Here is a 16,253-nt window from a genome sequence, read left to right on the forward strand (position 1 = left end):
GTGGGGTGGGTGGGAGTGGAATCATTTAGTTACCTTCATCTGGCATAACGCCATGAAATGAGTTTAGCGGGGATGGCCTCGAAGGTCATAGCCACTGAAGCCGCTTTAGAGTTGAAAGATTCGAGAGTTGTGCTCTTTTAATTAGAGATTATCATAATCAAGACACACCACTTCTCTTTCATGGAGTTGGAGAGTAGCACAGTACCATGAATCCACAAGGAGAGGAAAGTATGATTAGTAGGAATAGGTTAAAGGAGAGGCCGACATGTGAGAGGTTGTGATGATTGGACACAAGATATCAATGGAGTAGGGCCAGTTAACCATGAGGTGGCAAAAGACTCTTGATAAACATGGCAATAGGGGCAGATGGATTATGACGCCAGCCTTGCTGTATTGCCAAGCATTTCTCCCAGATAACAAGCCATGAAAAGAATTGGCATGTGAGAGGATTTTTGATCTCCTACTAATCTCTACGAATGTACGGTGAAATAAACCTACAATTTGTAAGAGGGAGTTGAGCTACCAGAGTAGGTCCCTTAGAGATATTACTTTACATAATATGAAGCTCGGGTCAGAGGGGTGGAGTGAAATGTTTGAAGTGTACTCCAAAGCGAGAGGAATTGCTCCAGAGCTTAGGTGTCATGGTACCTCTGGGTTGGAGCATAGTTCTACCTATGTTTGATGTGTGAACTGGGTAAATGAGAAGAAATGCCATCAAGAGTGACATGTCTATGATCAGAGATTTGAAATCCTATAATACCTCGAGTAGCAAGTCTAACAAATATGCACACTACTTTTGACAAGGAAGGACATATGTCTCCATCTCTAGTCTCTAAAGTTCACCTCTCCTTGAATTTAAATATTATGTGTAGATGACTAAGGATGGTTAACCAAATGCACATGCATGGAGCCCATCTCAAGGTGGAATGAGTTATATCTAGACCTAGAGCAGGGATTTCATGGTTCCTTGAAAGATTCTTGTTTTTTGACTGTGTAGATTATATTTATCAACTCCATGTCCAGGATATCAAGACCACCCATAGCCGTCTGTCGACATACAAAGTCCGACTTACATTTTGCTCCTAACACCTTAGGGCATTTCTAACCGATCTCCTAAAAATAGCGGAGTATCCGGTGGAGTAAACCGGACCTAACCGATCCCCTATATATAAATGAGAAAAACAAATTTCATTTTCGGCCACCGAAACACATTTATTTGCTTCTTTATTTCATTCAATGACATTTTGATGTATTGGATTACATAATTCACTAATTCTTCGCTACAAGATCAAGACCAAAGAAAACAAGAACCACAATTAGACATTTTAAAAGATATCCAACTTTCATAACTGCTCCCACTAGTTGGATTACTATCTTCTCTATGTCTTTATTGTTGATATGCAACTTCTCGAGCTTCCACACTTCTGTCATCCTCGATTTCGAAGAGGTAGACGGTGCTTCGCATCTAATCTCATTTCTAGTCTTTATTCTAGCAATGAGTGCACGAGCATCTATCAATTTTCGTGCTATCAATAGACCGATGTAATTTTCTTCCCAATACCAAAACTTGCATCCATCCTACACACACATTATAGCAACAATGAGCTACCGAAATGCGCCGAATCTGGTGAACAGCCGAATGAAAAGAAGCACATATGCCATCTTTTTTGCACTTGAAGAATACCCACCCGGGATATTCCGGCGTGGTATAAACTCGGCGCACTACCTGTCATGGGTAATCATCGCATTTTATGAATGGCATTTGTGAGCCGACAAGCCGCTGGCCAGCGCCGAGCCCGGGAGACGGTCGGGCATGTGTTTGCCGGCGAACCACCGACGGGAGAGATCCGAGCGGCTAGAGCCGAAATCAATACCTGCATGTGGCGTGGAGGCGTTGCCGGGGCTTTGCGGTCCGGTACCTAGCCAATCCGTGGCAAGGCGTAGTCGCCGATAGTCGGATGCGCCAAATCCGGCGGCGGACGCGGAAGCCGCAGATCTACCGGTTGTGCGCCGGCAAGGGGGCAAGAGGGCACCAATCCGGTTGGTCAAGGACCGCGGAGGAGGACAGTGGGAGGGGCGACGCCAGCGAAGATGCGGCGCGGGAGGCAACGGAGGAGAGTGGACTTTTTACTTAGCCGCCGAGCGGTGGAGTAAATATAGGGACGCAGGGCGCGGCTGAGGATAATTTGTGCTCCACTAGCGCCGATTGGGGATCGGCTAGGTGCCTGTTGGAGGAGTAAAAACCTGCGCCTCTAACTGGTTATTGGGGATAGGTTAGAAATGTCCTTATTGGATCCGACCCAGGGAAGAGATCATTGCACTTTGGTAATAGACTTGAACGACACAACCGCGCAGACGGATTTACAATGTAGAGTATGTACTAACAACTTCTGCACCATCATCGATCTTTTCTGCCTCCACAATGACGAAGTGACAACGTTTTAAGTCGAGATACGCAACATAGCACCAACCGGATCCTTGGCGCAATGGTAGCGCGTCTGACTCCAGATCAGAAGGTTGCGTGTTCGATTCACGTAGGGTTCAATCCCTGAACAAATCCGGATATTTTTTTATTTTTTACTTCAGCAATCTATTAAATTGTTTTTTTTTTGTGAGGGCAAAGGGAGCTTTATTGAAGAGTTATAGAGTTACAGTCGAGAGGCCACAAGTCCTCAATACAAGGTGGAACCGAGCCCAGCCAGACAACCGTGGCACGCTCGGTGCGACTATACTTAGCCAACCGATCGGCAACTCTATTTTGAAGTCTAGTAATCTTTTGAGGAAAAAACTCCCTAGTACCTAGAAGTGCTTTAATCTCCATGATGATCTGTCCATACGCCGAACGACGAAGTGCATCATTTGTCAAGCTAGACAAAGCTTCAGCCGAGTCCGATTGAACCACCACCGGTAAGTCAGAGTGTTGTATTGCTAGGGCCAAACCTTGCATGATCGCATGTAGTTCTGCTTCTAGCGGATCCTTGGCGCAATGGTAGCGCGTCTGACTCCAGATCAGAAGGTTGCGTGTTCGATTCACGTAGGGTTCAATCCCTGAACAAATCCGGATATTTTTTTATTTTTTACTTCAGCAATCTATTAAATTGTTTTCTTCTTTTTCTTTTGCGAGGGTAAAGGGAGCTTTATTGATCACGTAGGGTTCAATCCCTGAACAAATCCGGATATTTTTTTATTTTTTACTTCAGCAATCTATTAAATTGTTTTTTTCTTTTTTTTTGTGAGGGCAAAGGGAGCTTTATTGAAGAGTTATAGAGTTACAGTCGAGAGGCCACAAGTCCTCAATACAAGGTGGAACCGAGCCCAGCCAGACAACCGTGGCACGCTCGGTGCGACTATACTTAGCCAACCGATCGGCAACTCTATTTTGAAGTCTAGTAATCTTTTGAGGAAAAAACTCCCTAGTACCTAGAAGTGCTTTAATCTCCATGATGATCTGTCCATACGCCGAACGACGAAGTGCATCATTTGTCAAGCTAGACAAAGCTTCAGCCGAGTCCGATTGAACCACCACCGGTAAGTCAGAGTGTTGTATTGCTAGGGCCAAACCTTGCATGATCGCATGTAGTTCTGCTTCCAGCGGATCCTTGGCGCAATGGTAGCGCGTCTGACTCCAGATCAGAAGGTTGCGTGTTCGATTCACGTAGGGTTCAATCCCTGAACAAATCCGGATATTTTTTTTATTTTTTACTTCAGCAATCTATTAATTGTTTTCTTCTTTTTCTTTTGCGAGGGTAAAGGGAGCTTTATTGATCACGTAGGGTTCAATCCCTGAACAAATCCGGATATTTTTTTATTTTTTACTTCAGCAATCTATTAAATTGTTTTTTTTCTTTTTTTTGCGAGGGCAAAGGGAGCTTTATTGAAGAGTTATAGAGTTACAGTCGAGAGGCCACAAATCCTCAATACAAGGTGGAACCGAGCCCAGCCAGACAACCGTGGCACGCTCGGTGCGACTATACTTAGCCAACCGATCGGCAACTCTATTTTGAAGTCTAGTAATCTTTTGAGGAAAAAACTCCCTAGTACCTAGAAGTGCTTTAATCTCCATGACGATCTGTCCATACGCCGAACGACGAAGTGCATCATTTGTCAAGCTAGACAAAGCTTCAGCCGAGTCCGATTGAACCACCACCGGTAAGTCAGAGTGTTGTATTGCTAGGGCCAAACCTTGCATGATCGCATGTAGTTCTGCTTCCAGCGGGTCATTGCAGTAGAAGATGAAGTGGTAGGCTGCCATTAGAACATCTCCTTTGTCGTTTCTAAGCACCATACCGACAGCTGCAGAGCCATCCTCCTTCAGGAACGAGCCATCAACTGACAGGGCCACCCGGCCTAGCTGCGGCGCCGGCCAGGGAGTCGATATGACCCTGCCCCCTTGCTCTGGCAGCGACTTCTCCCTGGTTGAAATTTTTCCTTTAATAATCTCCTCCGTAGTGTGACATGCAGAAAGCTTTATGGACTTGTAATAACTGTCGAGGAAGTCGACGGTGGCTGGTACAGGAGGGACCTCCTTTCCATGGGTCAAGTCGTTGCGGAGCTGCCAAATCCGCCAAATAAACATAAGCAGCATATCTCGGACATCGGTCGTACACTTCGCCAGCAAAGAAGTTAGCCATTCTTTCCCATCATGAATCATGAAATCATCCTCCGGGAGTGGCCAGCGGCGACGCATGTTAATCCAGAGGCTTCGTGCATGTGAGCAAGTTACTAAGGCATGGAATGAGTCCTCCTCCTCCATCCCACATATCTGACAGGTTGAGCGCGTCGTCAGATGTCTGTAAGCCTTGCAACTCTGTGTTGCCATAGTCCCCGTTACACATCTCCATGCATTGATCTTCATTTTCTGAGGAACCCCGAACTTCCAGATGTAGTTCCATCCCGAACGGTTCCCATCTGGGGCAGTACTTGAAGCACCATTTGCCGTAATAACATTATGATCATGTGTAGCCAGTTTGTATGCACTTCTCATCGTGAACCCCCCCTCTTTTCCGGAAACCAGGCCAAAAAGTCCTCACGTTGTCGAGGCGAAGTTCTAATTTTCAGGATGTGATCAACATCCATTTGCCAAAAGAACTCCCTCAGCCAAGCTTGATTCCATGTGCCATTGTCATCCAAAAAGTCAGAGACTCTGTTAAAGCGTCAGTTTCCTTTTGGAGTTATCGGGCGGAAGGAGGAAGGCCGGGGTAGCCAAGGGTCGCGCCAAGTACGAATCTTCAAGCCATTACCAACTCGCCAAATGACGCCTTTCTTGACCAGATCAAGGCCATGTAGGATTCCCTTCCATACCTCAGATCCGGAGCTCGGGAACACCGTATCCAAAAGCTGACCAGACGGATAGTATTTTGCCTTCAACAACCGCGCACATAGGCTATCCGGCCTATCCAGGAGCCGCCAGGCCTGCTTAGCAAGTAGCGCCTTGTTAAACGCCCTCATATCCCTAAACCCCATGCCTCCCATGGGTTTGGTCAAACGCAGCTTATCCCAACTCATCCATGCCATCTTCTTCTTCCCGTTCTCTACCCCCCACCAATACTGGCGTATCATTCTTGTTAGATCATCACACACCGAAGCCGGGAGTTTGAAGACAGTCATTGCATATGCAGGTATGGCCTGTGCCACTGATTTAATAAGAATCTCCTTGTTCCCCGACGACATGTACTGCTCACTCCAATCCACAAGAACTTTCCTCAAACGCTCTTGGAGAGTCTCAAATTTCCCTTTATGCATTCTCCCTTCCGGAACCGGCAGGCCCAAGTACTTGGGCTCGAATGCTTCTAGGGTGATATCCAGCGTGTTTTTGACCTCTTGAATCACGTCCGGTTGGCATTGGCTTGAGAAAAGAATGGAACACTTCGACGGGTTTATGAGTTGTCCAGTCGCCGTCGCAAATGTGTTCAACACCCCTTTCACTAACAATGTCTGCTGATTAGTAGCATGGAAAAATAGGAGTGAATCATCCGCAAATAAGAGGTGTGTAATCACCGGAGCACTTCTACTGATCTTGATTCCACTCAGGCCTTCCTCCCTTGCTGCCTTTTCCACCAACGCAGAAAGAGCATCAGCCACAAATAAAAAGAGGAAGGGCGACAAAGGATCACCTTGACGGAGACCCCTTGACGGAGAGAAGGACTCCAGCAGCTTCCCATTAAATTTTACCGAGTATTTCACCGACGACACACATGCCATAACCCGAGCAATCCAGGCAGGTGAGAAGCCCCATTTGGCCAAGGCCTTTTCCAAGAACACCCAATCCACCCTGTCATAGGCCTTGGAGAGATCAAGTTTGTAAGCACAAAGATCAGCTGCATTGTTCCTTACGGACTGGATATGGTTAATACATTCAAACGCAATTATAGAGTTATCAGAGATCAGCCTCCCCGGGATGAAGGCGCTCTGATTTTCAGATATGAGCTCATTGAGAATAGGCCGCAATCTGTTGACCATGCATTTTGAGATGATCTTGTATATAACGTTGCACAAGCTAATTGGCCTAAAATCTTTCAGGTCCTTGGGAAAAGGAACCTTAGGAATTAGCACTATAGCCGTATCATTGACAACATCCGGCGTAACCCCAGACGCAAAGAACTCACGAACCGCAGCAACAATTTCAGTTTTGAGTAGAGCCCAATTCCGTTGGAAAAACCTTGCAGGTAGTCCATCACATCCCGGAGCTTTTAGAGGCCCGATCTGAAATAAAGCATTAGAAATCTCCTCTTCTGAATAAGGCCTACATAACATCATGTTCATTTCCTCTGTAACTTTTGGAGCAATGCAATCCAACACCTCATCCGGGGATAGGGTAGGATCTTTTGTGAAAATCTCCTTGAAATAGGAGTGGGCCATCCTCTCCATATCCAATGGCACGCTGCACCATGATCCATCCTGCTTCCGTAGGCGTTGTATAAGATTCCTACGGGCCCGCCAAACAGCTCTCCGATGCAAATATTTGGTGTTGCGCTCACCTTCCTTCAGCCAAGTGATCCGCGATCGCTGGAGCCATAGCATCTCCTCCCTGTAGAGGAGCTCATCGAGCTGGTTCATTTTATCCCGGACTACAGTACGGTCTGCTCCAGCCAGTTGCGTGCAGAGCCTCTCAATATCCTTCAACACATTGCCAAACTGCTTCTTACTCCATTCTTTCATATCCTTCAAAACCTCCCGGAGGGACCTGGCCACCGATCCCCATGCCGCCTGTAGTTTTGTGTTTGTTCCATGCATCAGCAATCACTTGAGGCAGGCCAGTATCACGTTCCCACATGATTTCATAACGCAAGGAGGTGGGACGACGCTGCTGGTCCTGCAGACCCTCCAAGTGTATCAACAGGGGGCAATGATCCGAACATGAGGTGGCCAAATGAACCACCTTTGCCAACGGAAACATATCCCGCCAAGCTTCATCAGCACAAGCCTGGTCCAACCGGACCTGAACATTACGGTCTGAATCCTGGCCATTGTTATACGTGAACGGAATCCCCATGAAGCCTAGGTCTTCGAGCTCACACATCTCCAAGCAATCTCTAAAGGCCACCATTTGAGCCTCCGAACGTTCTGTCCTTGACAAGTGCTCATGTTGCCACAAAGCTTCATTAAAGTCACCACACACCATCCACGGTTCGCGCGAGAGAGCTCGAAGCCGGCAAAGATGCTCCCACATACGATAACGGTTTTCCACCCGAGGCTCCCCATAGACAAAGGTGCACCTCCAAGACGTGCCCGATCCACCATCGACCACACTGACATAAAAAAAACGATTACAGGAATCATTCACCGTGACCGAGAGGGACTCATCCCAGAAAAGTGCTAAGCCCCCACTCCTCCCTTCACTACTCACACCATGAAATCCTTTCAGACCGAGTCTCCAACGTATCTTCTCTATTTTCACAGTAGCTTGCCTAGTCTCGCACAGGAAGACAAGCTTGGGGTTATTGGCTTTTGAGAGGGCCAAAACCTCACGAACTGTCCGGCGGTCCCCCCCCCCCGGCAGTTCCAAACTACGGTATTCATTGTGCCCGACGGTCTTCCTCGAGGGAAGCCGACGATCTCTGAGTGGACGCAAGATCCTTGGTTAGCTTTGCACGTTTACTGCTAGAAGAGTTGCTCGTTGGCGAGGCATTCTCTCCTAAATCTTGACCGCTGCCATCCGTAATGGCCAGCATCTCATTCATGCTTTTTGGTTTGATCAGAGTTTCATCTCCAGCACTATCCATATTCAATCTTTTCCTCGCATCCCTATCAACATCCATGACTGTCCCCAGGTTCTTCACGGGGCTTGTTGCTGTGTCAAGCGTCTCGGGATCCATAACCTTGAGGCCAGGGTCCAAAGGTGCACTAGGGCTGCCATTCTTTGTCGGGCGAGATTTGTCTCCCCTGCTGGGGGTTTGCTCAGGCCTCGGCCTAGTAGGGCCGTCAGCGTATAGCCAGTCGCCAAACTTGAGACTTTGCTTATCATGAACCCCGTATCCGCACTCCTTGTTCTCATGACCAATCCTACCACAGAAACTGCAAAAATGAGTGAACTTCTCATACCGCACCAAATAAACCTGTCTCTCCTGCGCTCGAACGACGCTAACAAACTTTGTCAGAGGCTGCTTGATGTCATGGTTTACCCTAACCCTAATATAGTCCCCACGGGTATTGCCGTTCAACCTAATCTCCAGGATTTCTCCAGCCCCTTTAAGGAGTCGCTCCACAATACCTTGTTTGCAGTAGGGATCAGGCAGTTTGTGGACTTGTAGCCAGATAGGCATATGATCAAAGATCACATCATCCGCCTTGGTGAAACCATCGTACGAACACATCAACACTGCCATGTTGCGGAAGAGCCAAGGGCCCTGCAGCATCATCCGCTCCCAATCGCCCAGGCAAGAAGCTTGGACAACGAATCTGTTGGGTCCAACTAGGCGAAATCTCACCCGTTGCGCCGGATTCCAGGCCGCCCTCATATCCTTGTAGAAGGCTGCCTGTGAGAAATTCTTATCGGTGTGAACCCTAGTTAGGGCTAGCCACCTAACACTCTCCTTGATTTCTGGATCCTCCTCATCAATCTCAACATCATTGAACTCCTCGTCGTTCAGATCTAGCTGATCAAAGAAGTCTTCCAGGATGGGGGTTGCGGCCGCCGAAGCGCCTCCGCTGGTGGCAGAGTTGGCATCCGAGGGGGAGGCCATCCTGGCATGGATGGGAAGTGCGCGATCGACGGGGACGGCGATCAGGCCTTGCGAAGGGTGGAAGAACTCAGGGGCGGCAGATCGCCCGAGAGGAGGAAAAACCCTAAGCGCGAGGCATAGGGGAAAAGTGTTTTCTTCTTACAAGCATCAATCCTGCGGAAATTTCGCCTGTTTTTGAAAATTTCAGAATGCACCAAAATTTTATTTTTACATTTCAAAAAATTCTGAAATATATATAGAACATGGAGGCATAACACACATGTGTGTAAATTTTTATGAAATACGTTGAAATGAGGACTGTGCAAAAAAGAAAAATCAATGGCTTTTCAACACATGACACTATTCATCTCAGAAGTCCATGAATGTGTTCTTTATGTACAAATCGCATCTCAAGATATTTCATCTTGAAATTTTACAAACATACACATCAAATCCTTGTATACTTGTATAATTTTATTCATTTTTTTAAAACCGGAAAGTATGGATTTTGATTTTTTCAAAAAATTCGGCCTCCATGGAGGCCAAGCTCCAAAAGGACGTTCTTGCAATGCTGCCATTTCTTAAAAGGAACCTGCAAGTGATGCATCCAACCACAAAGAGGTAAGAAACGACTTTTTCTTTTTATGGATGAACCAAATTTGTTTCATTGTACTTCTGCGGCTAAACAATGGTAGATTTTGCATGTTTTCTTATTATGAAAGACAACTATGCCCTTGGTCATTAAAGTGTTTTTTTACGATGACCGGGTTCAGTGGAAAAAATACCTACTAATTATGCTCACAGAAAATCTATACAATGATGCAACAACTAAGACTAACTTGCGGCCAAAGAGCTATGAATAATGGTGGGGTGGGTAGCAGTGGAAGCATTTAGTTACCTTCATCTGGCATAACGCCATGAAATGAGTTTAGCGGGGATGGCCTGAAGGTCATAACCACTGAAGCCGCTTTAGAGTTGAAAGATTCAAGAGTTGTGCCTTTTCAATTAGAGATTATCATAATCAAGACACACCACTTCTCTTTCATGGAGTTGGAGAGTAGCGCAGTACCATGAATCCATAAGGAGAGGAGAGTATGATTAGTAGGAATAGTTTAAAGGAGAGGCCGACATGTGAGAGGTTGTGATGATTGGACACAAGATATCAATGGAGTAGGGCCAGTTAACCATGAGGTGGCATGAAGACTCTTGATAAATGCGGCAATAGGGGCAGATGGATTATGACGCCAACCTTGCTTTGCTGTATTGCCAAGCATTTCTCCCAGATAACAAGCCATGGAAAGAATTGGCATGTCAGAGGATTTTTTATCTCCTACTAATCTCTACGAATGTACGGTGAAATAAACCTACAATTTGTAAGAGAGAGTTGAGCTACCAGAGTAGGTGCCTTAGAGCAACTCCAGCGGTTCGGCCCCCCGCTGTCCCGGGCCAAGCCGGCGCGTACTATAGGCGTGGGGGCGATTGTGTTCCCAGTCGTCGCCCCCGCGTCGCCCCGAACTCGGCGCAAACTCAGCGATTCGATTCGATTTCGGCACAAACTAGGTGATTTTTCATTGAAATTTGTACAAAAAAACAGAAAACAAACGAACTACCCCTAGCCCTACTACACCGCGGCCTCCGCCCGCCTTGTACATGCCAAGGAGCCTGTAGAACCTGGTGTAGTCGTCGTCGCCGCTGCCATCGTCCCAGCCATCGCCGTCGCCCTGCGTGCCGCCGCCATCCCTGCTGCACCCCTGACCAGGGTCGCCGACGCGCGGGGTGTTGGACGAAGACGCCGCCCTCCTCGCGTCCGCGATGCCGGGCCTCCTCGTAGGCCCAGCGCTGGCGAGCCACCTGCTCGCGGACGTAGTCCTCCTTCGCCCACTTGAGGGCGGTCTCACTGTCAGCGGCCATCGCCGCATGCTCGGGGGGCAACTCCGGCTCGGTCTTTGACCGGACTAGGCGGAGGGTGCGCGGGAAGGGGTGGCCGCCCTCGTTGATGACGAGGGCGCCGCTGCGGGTGCGGCGCCCAAGCGACGTCTCCTGTGGCTCCGGCTTGACGGGGCATAGCGTCGGCGACTCAGAGGAGAGAGAACGGAGCCGGACGACGAGGAGGTCGCCGACCCCATTCGCCGCGGCATCCATGAGCTAACACGATGACGAGAGAAGGACGGGCGCGCCGGGTACATGAGGCATGGCGTGTTGCCGGTCTCGATGTAGTCGAGGACGACCTCGAGGGTGCGGCCGGGCACACCCCACCATTCGCGCCCCCTGTCCGTGTTGTATCAGAAGCGGTGGATGGTGCCATTGGTGGAGGCGATCTGCTCTTCGCGACGACACTTGAAGAACATCGTCCATAACGTGTGGCTATCGGCGGCGTACCTCGGCTCGTTCCGCCGCGCCTCCGGTAGTGACGAGCGGATGTGGGTGATCTCGGCCCGCCGTTCAGCTCCTGTGGGCACCGGGGGTATTGGGACGCCGCCGGGGCTCAACTTCCACGTGCCCGGCACCCGCATGCCTAGGGTCGCCGGATAGTCGGCCTTGTAGAGGAGGCGCGCCTCGGGCTCGTTGATATGGCGGCGGCCGAAACCGTTCGCCGCCGCAGCGTCACTGGGGTATCGCTCAGCCATTGCTCGTCGGCAGGGAAGAGGGGGGAAGAGTTGTTTCTGTGGTGAGTCGGAGCGAGAGAGAAGGCGAGTTATGGTGTTCACCGGCGGGGAGGTCGTCTTTTATAGCCGAAGCTGGGCGGTGAGAATCTGCATGCCGGGTGACGCGTGGTGGGACACGAGTCGTGGCGCCTTCTCTGTGCTGCCTGTGAGGCATCAATGAAGGCTGACCGGCACGGCAACGCGACAGCCTTGACATTGATTCCCGCAAGAACCGAGGCGATGAGGACGATGAAGCGGCGTGTCGCTAACTCGGTGGCCCCACTCTCGTTCGCGCTGAAATCGGTTTCCCCGACGCCCCCAGGTGCCCCAGCGCGCCGGGTTCGGCCTGGGTCCGCTGGCGCCAGTTTCGGCCCAAACCGACGAAAAACGGGCTCCTGGGGGCACGACTGTGACGTTTTTTTGGGCGCCAACGCCAAAAAACGGCCTGGGGGGCTTGTTGGGGGCGCGGCTGGAGATGCTCTTAGAGGTATTACTTTACATAATATGAAGCTTGGGTCAGAGGGGTGGAGTGAAAGTTTTGAAGTGTACTCCAAAGCGAGAGGAATTGCTCCAGAGTTTAGGTGTCGTGGTACCTCTGGGTTGGAGCATAGTGAAGGAAATATGCCCTAGAGTCAATAATAAAGTTATTATTTATTTCCTTATATCATGATAAATGTTTATTATTCATTCTAGAATTGTATTAACCGGAAACATGATACATGTGTGAATACATAGACAAACTTAATATCACTAGTATGCCTCTACTTGACTAGCTTATTAATCAAAGATGGTTATGTTTCCTAACCATAGACATGAGTTGTCATATGATTAACAGGATCACATCATTAGTAGAATGATGTGATTGACATGACCCATTCCGTTAGCTTAGCACTTGGTTGTTTAGTATGTTGCTATTGCTTTCTTCATGACTTATACATGTTCCTACAACTATGAGATTATGCAACTCCCATTTACCGGAGGAACACTTTGTGTGCTACCAAACATCACAACGTAACTGGGTGATTATAAAGGAGCTCTACAGGTGTCTCCAAAGGTACATGTTGAGTTGGCGTATTTTGAGATTAGGTTTTGTCACTCTGATTGTCGGAGAGGTATCTCTGGGCCCTCTCGGTAATGCACATCACTATAAGCCTTGCAAGCAATGTAGCTAATGAGTTAGTTACGGAATGATGCATTATGTAACGAGTAAAGAGACTTGCCGGTAACGAGATTGAACTAGGTATTGGATACTGACGATTGAATCTCGGGCAAGTAACATACCGATGACAAAGGGAACAACGTATGTTGTTATGAGGTTTGACCGATAAAGATCTTCGTAGAATATGTAGGAGCCAATATGAGCATCCAGGTTCCGCTATTGGTTATTGACCGGAAACGTGTCTCGCTCATGTCTACATAGTTCTCGAACCCGTAGGGTCCGCACGCTTAAGGTTTCGTTGACAGTTTTATTATGAGTTTATGAGTTTTGATGTACCAAAGGTTGTTCGGAGTCTCGGATGTGATCACGGACATGACGAGGAGTCTCGAAATGGTCGAGACATAAAGATCGATATATTGGACGACTATATTTGGACACCGGAAAGGTTCCGGGTGAGATTGGGACAATTCCTGAGCTCCGGGAGGTTATCGGAACCCCCCGGGAGGTATATGGGCTTTATTGGGCCTTAGTGGAAAGGAGGGGAAAGGAGCAAGGGAGCCCCCCCCCCAAGCCCAATCCGAATTGGGAGGGGGGCCGGGCCCTCCTTTCCTTCCTCCCTCCTTCCTCTTCCTTCCCTCTCCTTCTCCTAATAGGAAAAGGGGGAGTCCTACTCCCGGTGGGGGTTGGACTCCCCCCCTAGGCACGCCACCCCCCTTGGCCGGCCCCCTCCTCCACTCCTTTATATACGGGGGAGGGGGGCACCCCATAGACACAACAATTGATCTCTTGATCTCTTAGCCGTGTGCGGTGCCCCCCTCCACCATAGTCCTTCTCGATAATATTGTAGCGGTGCTTAGGCGAAGCCCTGCGATGGTAGAACATCAAGATCGTCACCACGCCGTCGTGCTGATGGAACTCTCCCTCGACACTCGGCTGGATCGGAGTTCGAGGGACGTCATCAAGCTGAACGTGTGCAAGAACTTGGAGGTGCCGTAGTTTCGGTGTTTGATCGGTCGGGCCGTGAAGACGTACGACTACATCAACCGCGTTGTTCTAACGCTTCCTCTTTCGGTCTACAAGGGTACGTGGACGACACTCTCCCCTCTCGTTGCTATGCATCACCATGATCTTGCTTGTGCGTAGGAATTTTTTTGAAATTACCACGTTCCCCTACAGTGGCATCCGAGCCTAGGTTTTATGCGTTGATGTTATATGCACGAGTAGAATACAAGTGAGTTGTGGGCGATACAAGTCATACTACTTACCAGCATGTCATACTTTGGTTCGGCGGTATTGTTGGATGAAGTGGCCCGGACCGACATTACACGTACGCTTACGCGAGACTGGTTTTACCGCCGTGCTTTGCACACAGGTGACTAGCGGGTGTCAGTTTCTCCAACTTTAGTTGAACTGAGTATGACTATGCCCGGTCCTTGAGAGGGTTAAAACAACACTAACTTGACGAACTATTGTTGTGGTTTTGATGCGTATGTAAGAACGGTTCTTGCTCAACCCATAGCAGCCACATAAAATTTGTAACAACAAAGTAGAGGACGTCTAACTTGTTTTTGCAGGGCATGTTGTGATGTGATATGGTCAAGACGTGATGCTATATTTTATTGTATGAGATGATCATGTTTTGTAACCGAGTTATCGGCAACTGGCAGGAGCCATATGGTTGTCGCTTTATTGTATGAAATGCAAGCGCCCTGTAATTGCTTTACTTTATCACTAAGCGGTAGCGATAGTCGTAGAAGCAATAGATGGCGAAACGACAACGATACTACAATGGAGATCAAGGTGTCGCGTCGGTGACGGTGGTGATCACGACGGTGCTTCAGAGATGGAGATCACAAGCATAAGATGATGATGGCCATATCATATCACTTATATTGATTGCATGTGATGTTTATCCTTTATGCATCTTCTCTTGCTCTGATTGACGGTAGCATTTTAAGATGATCTCTCACTAATTATCAAGAAGTGTTCTCCCTTAGTATGCACCGTTGCGAAAGTTTTGTGCTGAGACACCACGTGATGATCGGGTGTGATAGGCTCTACGTTCAAATACAACGGGTGCAAAACAGTTGCACACACGGAATACTCAGGTTAAACTTGATGAGCCTAACATATACAGATATGGCCTCGGAACACGAAGACTGAAAGGTCGAGCGTGAATCATATAGTAGATATGATCAACATAGTGATGTTCACCATTGAAAACTACTCCATCTCACATGATGATCGGACATGGTTTAGTTGATTTGGATCACGTGATCACTTAGATGACTAGAGGGATGTCTATCTAAGTTGGAGTTCTTTAGTAATATGATTAATTAAACTTAAATTTATCATGAACTTAGTACCTGATAGTATTTTGCTTGTCTATGTTTGTTGTAGATAGATGGCTCGTGCTGTTGTTCCGTTGAATTTTAATGCGTTCCTTGAGAAAGCTAAGTTGAAAGATGATGGTAGCAATTACACGGACTGGGTCCGTAACTTGAGGATTATCCTCATTGCTGCACAGAAAAATTACGTCCTGGAAGCACCGCTAGGTGCCAAACCTGCTGCAGGAGCAATACCAGATGTTATGAACGTCTGGCAGAGCAAAGCTGATGACTACTCGATAGTTCAGTGTGCCACGCTTTACGGCTTAGAACCGGGACTTTAACGACGTTTTGAACGTCATGGGGCATTTGAGATGTTCTAGGAGTTGAAGTTAATATTTCAAGCAAATGCCCGGATTGAGAGATATGAAGTCTCCAATAAGTTCTACAGCTGCAAGATGGAGGAGAATAGTTCTGTTAGTGAGCCTATTCTCAGAATGTCTGTGTCAGCCTTCTAGGAACGGGGGTACCCAGACTTGCCTGCCTGCGGCCTGCGGCGTGGCTGAAGGAATGGCCCAATACAGCCCACCTTCATCAACACATGCTCAAGACCCTTGCGAGGGGCCAAGCCTCGCGGGGAAGGACGACAGGAGGCTTCCTCAGGCACGACCTCGTCAGGCTGGCTCGCGAGGAGGCAGAGAGATCAAGGTGGGGTACCTCACAAGGTGCCCGTGACGCAAGCCATGACGACCAAGGCCAAGTGGGCGCCACGCGGGCGCCGGCCTGCGCAGAGTCCTTGTTTCCCCTTTGGTGCAAAGGGGGCAAGCGCAGGCAAGGGTATCAAGCAAAGGCAACCATTTTGATACAACAAGACCAAGACCAGGAGGGCGGCAGAAGGAGGTCATCGTGGAGCCAAAGCCAGCGTCATCGTCAGGGTCTTTGGCAGGCGAGGACCAACTTT

At 48.5% G+C, this 16,253-nt stretch overlaps 3 non-coding genes across 3 annotated transcripts; all 3 read left to right on the forward strand.

The window, feature by feature from the left end:
• Positions 1-2,472: 2,472 nt before the first annotated feature.
• On the forward strand, positions 2,473-2,544 carry TRNAW-CCA. The gene has a single exon. It is a non-coding gene; the product is annotated as a tRNA-Trp (tRNA).
• A 428-nt stretch (positions 2,545-2,972) lies between these two features.
• On the forward strand, positions 2,973-3,044 carry TRNAW-CCA. Its single transcript has one exon. It is a non-coding gene; the product is annotated as a tRNA-Trp (tRNA).
• Positions 3,045-3,593: 549 nt separating this feature from the next.
• Positions 3,594-3,665, forward strand: TRNAW-CCA. The gene has a single exon. It is a non-coding gene; the product is annotated as a tRNA-Trp (tRNA).
• Positions 3,666-16,253: the final 12,588 nt, after the last annotated feature.

The sequence above is a fragment of the Triticum dicoccoides genome, chromosome 2B, assembly GCF_002162155.2.
Source record: "Triticum dicoccoides isolate Atlit2015 ecotype Zavitan chromosome 2B, WEW_v2.0, whole genome shotgun sequence".
Lineage (NCBI taxonomy): Eukaryota > Viridiplantae > Streptophyta > Magnoliopsida > Poales > Poaceae > Triticum > Triticum dicoccoides.